We start from the raw sequence: 10,835 nt of genomic DNA on the forward strand, positions 1-10,835 counted from the left end.
ATATATATATATATATATATATATATATATATATATATATAGGAATTATAAAATTCCCATTTTCTAGATGCAAGAGGAGTGAATAATGTGTGGCTTGCAATAGGAGCATGGGGAGGGGTCATGGCCAATTGCCCAATGCCATTTTGTCCTTCTGTGCTACAAAGGGGGTGATGAATACGAAATCCTATGATGTGTGCCATGATGACCAATGAAATAATTGCAAAGACCACAACCACAACCAATGCACTAGGGCTTCATTCTTGCCATAACAATCTTACAACGTTATTAAAGAAATGTGTTTATATTTCCTCATTAGAAACCAATCAAAGTAAATTGAACTAAGTAGGCAATTAAAGTAAATTGAAATGAATAGGCTAATTACATTCTCCAAATCTTAAACTGAAGACTAAACATTGCAAGAGTTTTGTTACTTCCTTGAAATACTAATTTTGCATGATATAAGCCTCATTTATATAGTCTTGTTCTAAGCTCCACAAGTATATAGACACAATGTATGCTCCATGAGACACAATGTATGCTCCATGTGCAAAGTTTCGATCATGATTCTAAGCATATCAAAGTCCTTTAAGTTGTTGATCTCAAGGAATATAAGTTGCAGATTTTAGGGATGGTGTGTAGCTAATTACTTTGTTTTGCTTGTTTGTATGTTGCTTGTAAATGATATCTTGGTTTGTGTCATCTACTTTGAATACAATTGTTGTGTATTTAGTCATCCTTCTTGTGGAATGTAAGGTAGTCGTTCGTATCATTTGCTTTGAATACAATTGTTGCATATTTAGTCATTCTTCTTGTGGAACGTAAGATTAGAGTTCTTATCGGAGTTACATCAAATTGTATCTTCCCTATCTTCTAGTGACAAGTTCCAAGAAGACCATTCCTGATTAACTTGATAGTAGGATGATCTGTGGACTTAGTTAGATTTTCCTCTTCCAAATCTTAAGGAAATGCATGTAGTGATTTTGGTCGGTCTAGATATGTTTTATATGTTGGAATCTTTAAAATTTTTGGCACGTGACAAAATCACTTCAACTTTTTCCTTTAATTTGACATTTCTCAAAGGTGAGAACTTAGAGTAATGTATGTTATCTATTTTTAAACAAAGCTAAAGTTGAATGAAAGGATTCTTCTTTAGGTTTACTTGAAGGTTGTCATGTGTAAGACAAATCTCTTAGTATATCTAATTGGATTAAGTTTGGTGATAAAATCAAATTTTCCGCATAGTATGTAATGCTTGAGAATGATTGATCAAACCAATAAGCTAATTATGGTTTCATAAATGATATGATTGAATAGAGTAATATTTCTATGATGCCTTAGCAACTAGACAACATCAAGGTACTTGGGAATTAAATGACTATGGATGGTGTGCTTTGGTCTATCAAATAATTTTTGTTGATTCCTTTACCTCTCATCCAATTGAGATCATAATTGTTTACATGAATAATAAATTTTCCTTCCCTTGCCTTGGCCACAAACTCTAAGAAAAGATGGGGATGTTGATCATTTAAGGATAACTCAAACTTGATTGCATAGTTTGGTATTTAAAGGGTGAAAAAGGAACAACCGTGATGGCAGAGTTTGGTATTTAGCGAGTGTAAAGGGAACGTCACTAGCTGTCTTAGTATCCCAACCATTAGATCCAATATGTCTCAAGTATTATTGTGGAGTACATATCCCATGGGTTCATAGAGGAAAAAGGGATTTGGATATTTGGGGTCATGGATGGTTACCATGTGGTCTTGCTAAAGTTGATGCGATTGACCATTGTTGAAGAGACTCATCTATTTGCTTTTAGCTAAAATATAGAAGAGAGTTAAAACCCTAAATCTATTTAGGATAATACAAAGCCTTGAGTAACAAACTTTCTAAATTTGAGATAGCTAACTAAATAAATGTTATGTTAAGCACTGACTCGTAATGTAAATAAGTCTTATATTTGGCAAGCAACTACGATAGGAGAGACTTGTAGTATGTTGTTTGCCAAGCCACTTTAGCTAAAGATATTAAATGGGATCCTTGGGCTTGACTTGTGGTTCTAGATTTGATCGTTATTAATCCCATAATATTACATAAAAGGGTCAATAGAAAAATATATATACAAATCTTCATATGACCTATGATGTGGAGAGCAATGCAATCCTTTTGGCTTGTAGGCTTACCTCGATTGTGATGCTAGGAAGAAGAAGATGAAGAGGTATGGGACAACCTTACAAGGAGGGCTTGTTGAAATTATGGTTAACTTGGTTATATCTCTTCAAATTCTCCCAAAAAGCAAGAAGCAGATAAGGCAATAAGTGAAATCAATAATGCCTTGAGTGCAAGATCATGCACATGTACCTTGACTATTGTAAAAGGCATCATGTGAGGCCCTTGTACCTTAAGCACTAGAGTTGGAGTCACACCATTCAAAGGGCACTAATACAAGGAAGACTAGCTGAGTCAACAATGATAGGAGTAAAACAAATAGCTACTACAAATGCTAAATGTGAACAAAAACCATTCAAAGCTCCATGGATTAAAGGTTCCTCCATCTCTCTACTACTCTAACTCTAGAACCATCGTAGGGATTTGACAACATCCTTCTAACTCTAGAAACAACATATGAATTTGATGACATTTTAAAAGAGTTGGAGGAGCTAAGAGACCAAAGAGATGAGGGGAGGAAACCAATAGTGGCAACCTTGGAAAAGAATAAGGAAGCCTTTGAGACTTACCAAAGTAAGACCATTAGGAAAACATATAGTTTTCAGCAAGAGTTTGCCACCTTGCAAGAGTCAATCAACAAGAAGTACGAGGAGGCTCAAGAGTAGTACAATGTTGAGAAGGATAACAAGATATAGTTAGAAGAGAAGTATATTGTTGTTATGAAGTCAAAGGCTTGCACAAGTTGGAGCAACTAAAGAAGGAAAAGGATCTTGTAGAGCAAGAGGAAAAAAGACTAAAGAAACTTGAAGAAAGGCTTGTAGAGCAAGAGGGAAAAAGACTAAAGAAACTTGAAGAGAGCTTGAAAGCACAATCCAAGCCCAATACCAACTCAAAGAAAAAGTATATTGGTTAAAACCAAAAAATTAATAATTAAAAGGGGTCAAGGAGCAAAAATATATAGATGCTCGACGCTCTAACAATGTGAATTTGAGGTGTCCATCTAGAGTTGGAGTAGGATGGTCACTAGTGGTTTGGACCATGCAATCACGACAAGTGAGTTGTATATTTGTTATGTCACCTACCAATGGGCTACCAATGTGGGTGTGAGGTAGATGGCAAAAAGTCCAACCTTAGTGTGACATTCCCTGAGGAGTGGAAGGGTTGAGTAATAGATCTAGGGAGGGTTACTAGTTAGCTTGTCACCTTATCGACTACCTAGGATGAGGTGGTACAGTCCCTTATGGATATACCCAATGGTGGATTTGTAGTTGGATCCTAAGTTATCAACATGTTTTGTATAGCTAGAATGGTTGGCAATGTTTTTTGTAAATATTTCTATATTGATTAAGGTTTATTTAATTTTTATGAAAGAATTATTTCTTTGACTTTTAATTAGACAAACTTGTGATGAAATGAAAAAACACAAATACTAAACAAATGTGGTAGTAACTAAACAACTAAAGATTACCATGTTAGTGGGTGGAAAGAGGAAGGGGAGAGATCTCAATGATCATACTATGGATAGGTGTACCTGATTAGTGGGGTTGCTTCTTATATGATTGCTAGGATCAAAGCCAAGCAATCATGGTCACCTCCTATTGGATAGAATTCAAGCAGAGAATAGGGCATACTAGAGTACTAGTTCTTGAGGCCATGGCAATTTAAAGACTACCCTACTCACAATGAACCAAGTGTAGTGTTAGCCATTCTCACCTTGGTCATGAAGTGACCTTTGCTAGATGGGTGTTAGATTACTGTTAGGGTCACCATCCGTTGTGTCCTAATAGGTAGGATTGAACTCCTACATTCAACTAAATCTATTGTTCATGGGAGGGGGATCGGATGATGTTGCTCATGGAACCCTTATATTTTGCTTGATTACTAGAGAGAGAACCTCTCTAGGGTTTGAAAAAGTGGTTCTTTATAGGTATAAGTGGTTCATATCAATTAAACAATGGGAAAATGAAAAGGTGACTAGAAATCATAAGAATGAAATCTATTTGAATATTTAATGTTTTCATTACCTACAAGATCTAGTTATTAAGTACTAGAAGTTTTTAGTAATTATAGTCATGCATTGGACTACTTACTATTCCTCTAATTGTGAATTTAGAGAGATGACATGGATGTTCATGGATAATATATTTCTACCCCATATGCATCACATGAGATGCAACTATTTTTTGAGCGGGTGCATAGATACCCCTCTCCAGGTATGCCTAACTTGAGGACCCCTAAGTGCAGTGACTGTGAGCTATGTGCCGCAACTTGCATCTAGACATGTTGCGGGCTCCTTGCATTGTTAGTTGTTTGCTTTTAAATTTTTTTTTGCTAAGGTACAGGATTTGGGCAGAGCTAATTGCTAGTTCTCATCATCAGAAGGTGATGGTGAGGGGGGCTTAATGGGGTGACTAAAAAAATTCCAGCTTTGCATGAAACCCTTAAGGTTCAATCAGACCTGGAGAGGGGTGGTGGAGAGGAATGGGTGGTTGCAGCGGGTGAATTGGCTGTCACTCATATCCTCAAGAATAGCGAGGCAGAAGGAAGGTAGAAGGCTGGCTCGCATCATTAGGTGGGTCATTGTGCAGCGATCAATGGCATTAGGGTAAAAAAAGAGTGGGGGGAGACCACATTTTGCCGGGGTGGGGTCTTGCCTAAGTAAGATTTTTAATAGCCTAAGATAGTTGCATGTGGTAATGAAGGCAGGATCGGGACGGGAGGAGAAATCAGCCAATAAAGCGGGTCATGGTGGCATCTAGGCTGTCGGAGGTGAAGGTGAGGGCTTGAGCAAAGGTGATAGTACAAGGGTTATATATGACAGGGAAGTCATAACGGCCATGGATGTTTGCATCAAAGTCTACTCCTACCCTACGAGGATATGCCATGAAGGTGGGGCTGTTTCTCTCAAAGGGAGGGTATTACAAAAAGCCATCCATGAGAACACATTGTCATCACAGATGCATCTCTGCCACAGTGGCTAGCACTTGTATCCGGGCACAGACTGAGGGACTTCAAAAACCTTATTTTGCTAGTATTTTGCATCCTCAGTGTCCCAGAGGGTGGGATTCTCGTCTCTTTCTTCCAGCCATTGTTGGCTTAGCCGGCTTCTAACACCAATCACGTCATCCACTATTTTAGGAGGAAGGAATCTGCGCAGGGAATTGGGGATGAGGAAGCTGAAGTTGAAAGGCTGTTTCTCTTTTTCTTGTCTCTCCCAAACTATGACCTCCGCATGGAAATTGGTTGGCAGGTCATTTGGGCATGGTGGAAGGGGTATAGATGGATGTGCCATAGGATTAGCCCTCAATCTTTGTCTGGCTTCTTCTACCAATTTCCATCTCTTCTCCCTTAGGGTGGTTTTTCTTTCCACGGATGTGTCTGTTGGCTACCGCTGCTCTTCAGAATGGGGTGAAGGGGATTGTGGGATCACTTCTTCTTCAAATCTGCCCTTGTTAAATTGTAGTTCATCTTCACTTCATGGGCACTTTTCCTGTTGTACCTCCTCTACAAACCCCAAAGCGTCAATCTCTTGGGGGGTGTTTCTCAAGGCTCATCCCAAATTTAAACGGGTTGGGAGGGCATGTGTAGCCCTACTCGCAGATCTCTGCGTGCTATGCTTAGCTTCTTCTTTACCACCTCCAAGGACTCCCCTTCCTCTGCATGAGTGGCATCCATCAGGGTATTCAGGAAGACTCATTGTTGAGTATTGAAACCTACTTGGGCTGCCTCTACTCTACTTTCTGCTAGGATTTTCTCTTTTTCCACAAGAGCTAGGCGATGTGCCAAGGTCTTCACTCTTTGTTCATTTTGGCCTACCCACACTTTGACTCTCTTTTTCATTTCCTCCATACCTTCTCCTTGTCTTTGTACTAGGGCCATGAGTCTCTGATCCTGGTCTTCCGATTACCTGCTCATTCTCTCCTGATCCTCTCTTGCAAGACTCTACTTTTTGGTCAATTTTTGGTTACGGTTTCCATTTCTTTGTGGTGTTGTTCCTCTTCTTGCTTCCTTTCTTCTTCCCTTGTGGCAAACTCTTTCATGCCCGTTTCGATCCACCTATTTTTGCTACCAGATCCTCATGTTGCATTATTAAAAGCTTATACTCTCTCTGAATTTTCACTAGCTCTTGATTTTCATCTATGAGTTGTTGCCGCCAGCTTTGCTCCTTTTCATCCTTGGCATTTAGTTCCCAATTCAGTTCAAGGATTTCCTTTTGTTGCATAGCCATTTGCCTCGTCTTTTCAAGCTAGAAGGCTACCACCAACTCCTTTTCCACTTCCAACTCGGCCACACTATCTTTCTTTCCTCCCTTTACCTTCTCTAATTGAGAGAGCAATTCAGCAACATATTCATCATGGTTTGCTGGTGGCGTCATAGTAGTAGGGATTGGGGTGGTCGAACCTTCCATCTTTTGGCATTTCGAATATTGCCAAGACTCGACATCTGTGGCTGGCCTTTTCTACCCCCAGTGGCCATAGTCTCCACACTCTTTCCTTATGCTAGTTCCTTATTGATGAAGTATTGTATCTAGACCACAAAACTATTCACATCAGCGCTGGCCGGGATGCTTGGAGTGATAGTGGTTGCTTTGCTAGCAGGCACCAAGAGGGATGAGATGGGATGGATGGGAGCCTTACCCCTGCCTTCCATGACCACGGGCGGCATGACTTCGGGTGTGTGAGCACTTGAGTCGGGTATGTCATCCCTGGGTGGAATTAAAGCCCCTAGGTCATCGAGTCGGCTTTGTTGTTCTATGGACCGGCGAGTTGCTTCGACCATGTCTTCCTCCTCCTTTCTCCTCAACTCCGCCTCCTTTTCCACAGCTCTTCTTTCTCTCTCTTCCTCTAATTTCCTTGATTCTTTTGCCAAATTTTTAGCTTCTTCCTTCTCCTTCTTCTTCCTCTTTGCAGCCTCTCTTAGGGATTCCCTTTTGGCTCTCTCTACATCTTCTTTTCCCTTCTTCCTACCCTCATTTTGTCTCTTCTTCTGAGCTGTCTTTTTAGTGGGCTTTTTTGTTTTTTTCCTTTGGGATTGAGCCTCCTGATCCTCCTTCTCCGTCTCAGTTTCTATCATGTCACTCGATGGCTCTTTCCCCTGGTGGGTCGATGACCCATGTGGAGTCTCATATGCTCCTTCATTTGCTTGTTGGGCTTCTTTTACAACCTCTTGGATGGTGGCCGTCAGCACACTACCATACTCGATGAAGGAGGCTTTCGAGAAAGGTTTCTTCCTCTCAGTATTTTTAGAGGCTAGGGAATTTTCGCCTGCCTATCTACTACCTAGGGCTAGTGCTTTGGCTGCTTGGTCTATAGTCTTGTGCACCATTCCAGTCCACCTCATCCAAGGTGTGGGCTGCCACATTCTCCAGCACAAGCACACTGATTCAGTGTATGAGAGAGTTATAGCACTGGTTGGAGAAAAGTGAGTGCAATAATTTTGCATGCATGCGGATCTCAGTATCGGGGGTATTCTATATGCTGATGCTGTCATTTGTCAAAACATCCTCCCTCTTCATCTTTAGCATAGCATACACATCTCTCTTATGTTTCTTCTCCACATTAGGCTCTAGCCCTAGTGCCTTCTCCACCAAGACATGGTTCAATGGCACCTGCACCTGTCAAGCATTCTCCCCTCTTCCCACAGTCAACGTTCCACATTCTTGATCAGGGTTGTACATTCTCAGAAACTCCGCACAGTTCGTGTGGTCGAGCTCTTGCACAAACTTCTCTAGGTATTTCGAGAGGTTACACTATTCCACTACTCTCCTTGCGGCCTCCTCCTTGGCTACCACCTTCTTAAGGTTGTGAATGCTGTGGAATTTCAGCTGATTATAAGCACGGTTTTCTAAGCTGATGCCATAATATGTCCTCTCCTCCTCTGTGAAAGGGAGTCGGTGAGCGCGATCTTGCTGTGACATCTTTCATTCCTAACATGAACCATCATTCCCAGTGCTTTCGAAAGAGTTATTTGCTGAAAAGAAAGGCTTTGTGCTTGTTGAATGAAAACATTTAAGCTCTAACATAAACTTTCCTTTAAGACTTTTCACCCTTTATTTCAACATTTTTGTGACATTTTTCCTCAATGGAAAATTAACATGTTTCTTTCCTTCCTGCGTTTAAATGTCGATTGAGGTTTTCACAGCGGTGTGTTTTTCCTTATGTGTTTATGTGTTTGCTTGATTTTAATTGGTTCCGATTTGACTCACTCACTTTATCTCACTCACCTTATCCCCTCCCCTTCTGGATTTGGGAAGAATCCTTTCTAGGATTGAAGGCTAGCGGGCCCAAGGCATTCAGCATATGGGTCGAGCATCTACTTTCGCATGAGCCAAGCATAGAAGACTGGATTGTACTCCAACTGAGCGTCGCGGTCCTGATCGAAGGGTTGGCTACCTACATGTGTGATGTAAGTAAGGACATTTGTCAGGACGTTGCCGAAAGTGATACAGCTAGCAATATGTAACTCTTCCTCTCTCAGGAGAGGCAATTAAGGTAAGGGTGTCCTTTGATGTGCTCTTCTAGAGGTCGATCATGAACAGTTGTTAACACCCTATACGAAGTTGGGGCGACATAAGTTGGGTCGTATTCTAATATCTTGATGGTGCGTCATGAACTCAAAGAGTGGGGTGCTTTGACGAATGAAAATTCGAGTGTGTCCCATGAACAAGGCATTGTATGAACTTCTGTTGCAAATGGCTCTTGCAATAGGTTGAAGTCCTAGTGGTCATAGCTCAAAGCCAGCGACATGAATGTGGCATCTAAGTGTCTGAGGCAAGCAATGATATCATTTCCTATATCTTCGGCTAGATCTACGGCCAGTGACAAGAATGATTTCTGCTCATAGGAGGGTCTAAGGCCTATGGGTGGTCGAGGTTTGACAGAACTAGAGAGTTTGGTAGCAGATAGTTGTGGGCTTAGTTGTTCCTGAGATTGCGGCTGGGTCGCTTGCCTCGTGGACTAGGACAATTAGACTGCAAATGGGGCACCACTACTTGCAAATGCAGTCTCCTAAGTCTTGGTTGAGTTGCACGGGACTGGTTCGGGAGCAATAGGATGAGATTTGGGTCGGTAGACCTGGTTGGACTTCATGGGCATAATCGGTTGTGAGTCAATGGGCTTGGTGTCTCGAGGCTTTTGCGGTGTTAGGCCTTGACACATTGTATGGTTGGGTATGGTTACACATGAGGGTGAGATTTGATCAGTGCTCTTGCTGTTTTAGACTTAGGGATCCATATCCAGGCATTACCCTCATAATAACCTTGCGCCTGCAATAGGGTCTTAGGAGCCCATTGTGGCTTGACCCCATGTTGTTGTTTTAGCTTTGTTTTGGCCTCCTAGGTTTTGAGGTTGTGTTGTTAGCCTTGTGAAGGCATGGATGATTGCTTTTTGGTGGTAGGCTTTGACATTTAGGTACCCACCTTAACTGGGGTTCATGGGCATTAACCTTGGTTTCAGCAGGTTGCTGGCATAGAGGCTTGGGAGGGTGTAACAAATCACAACCCTTCTCCTTGGACTTGGCTGAATGCGTGTCTATTGGTGACATTGCGGGTTTGGCGGGAGTCACAGCCCTTACTCAAAGCCACCACTATTATGCAGACATTGCCAATGGCTAAGTGGATATGTTGCAACTCATAATCCACATTGCAGTGAGCTTGCTTTTTAAAGGTTCGACCCAGTAGCGATTTGATGCTTGCATTTTCAACGTTTGGCAACACATAAAATGTCATTGGTATGCTCTCAGACTCGATAGAAACCGTGGCCATGCATTTCCCTAGGAGTGCATATGATCAACCCCCATATGGGCTCAGTTTGGCGGTAGTGGGCTGTAGTTGAGGTTTGTCAATATGGGTCCAATGATCGTGGGTTAAGACATTAAAGTCTACTCCCTCATTGATCAAGGCGTTGACAATACATGTTTGCTTGGCAGTGATCGTGATGTGGAGATAGGCAGGCCCTACGGTTTCCTCATCTTCATCGTCGATCTCCTTGATTGTGGCTACTCGTACCGACAGTTCTAACATTGGTGATTCATGCAAGGGATGCGTGGGGGGATAATACTTCTTGATGCAACTGTCATTGAAGAAGCCTACGTCCTCACCCTCCAAAGTCTCAAGTTTGACATTACCGGTTCAACTGATGGCAAGAACCTTGAAGGGCCCCAGACCTTTAAGCTTCATTTTCTGTTTATGCCCCTTAATGGAGTACAAGAGCACTAAATCGCCTTGTTCAAAGTTGCGCTGCTTGACATGCTTGTCAAACCAGCTTTTGCATCATGCTTTCTTCTATATGAGTGCATGGGTAGCTAGAAGCCGAGTTTCGAGAGGCATTTGAGTTCAATTAGATGTTTCGTCCATGCTTCCTTCCCTCCCCATCATTTGTGAAGCGCCATCCTCAAGCTAGGAACGAAGAACTTTACAGGTAGAATTGCTTCAGTTTCATAGGTCAACTTAAAAGGCATTTGGCCTACAGCCATTTTGTAGGTTGTGCGGTAAGCCCACAAGGTTGCCATCAGCTTGTTATCCGAGTCACTGTGCAAAGAAGAGACTACCTTGGTCAGGACATTTACTAGAATTCTATTGGTGGATTCTGCCTAACCGTTTGCCTGAGGGTAGTATGACGAGGATTTTCGATGGATAATTAGAAAGGTGGATGGAAGATGCACGATCACTT

The sequence above is a fragment of the Lygodium microphyllum genome, chromosome 26 (assembly GCF_053477565.2).
Source record: "Lygodium microphyllum isolate KBCC chromosome 26, Lygodium_microphyllum_v1.1.10, whole genome shotgun sequence".
NCBI lineage: Eukaryota > Viridiplantae > Streptophyta > Polypodiopsida > Schizaeales > Lygodiaceae > Lygodium > Lygodium microphyllum.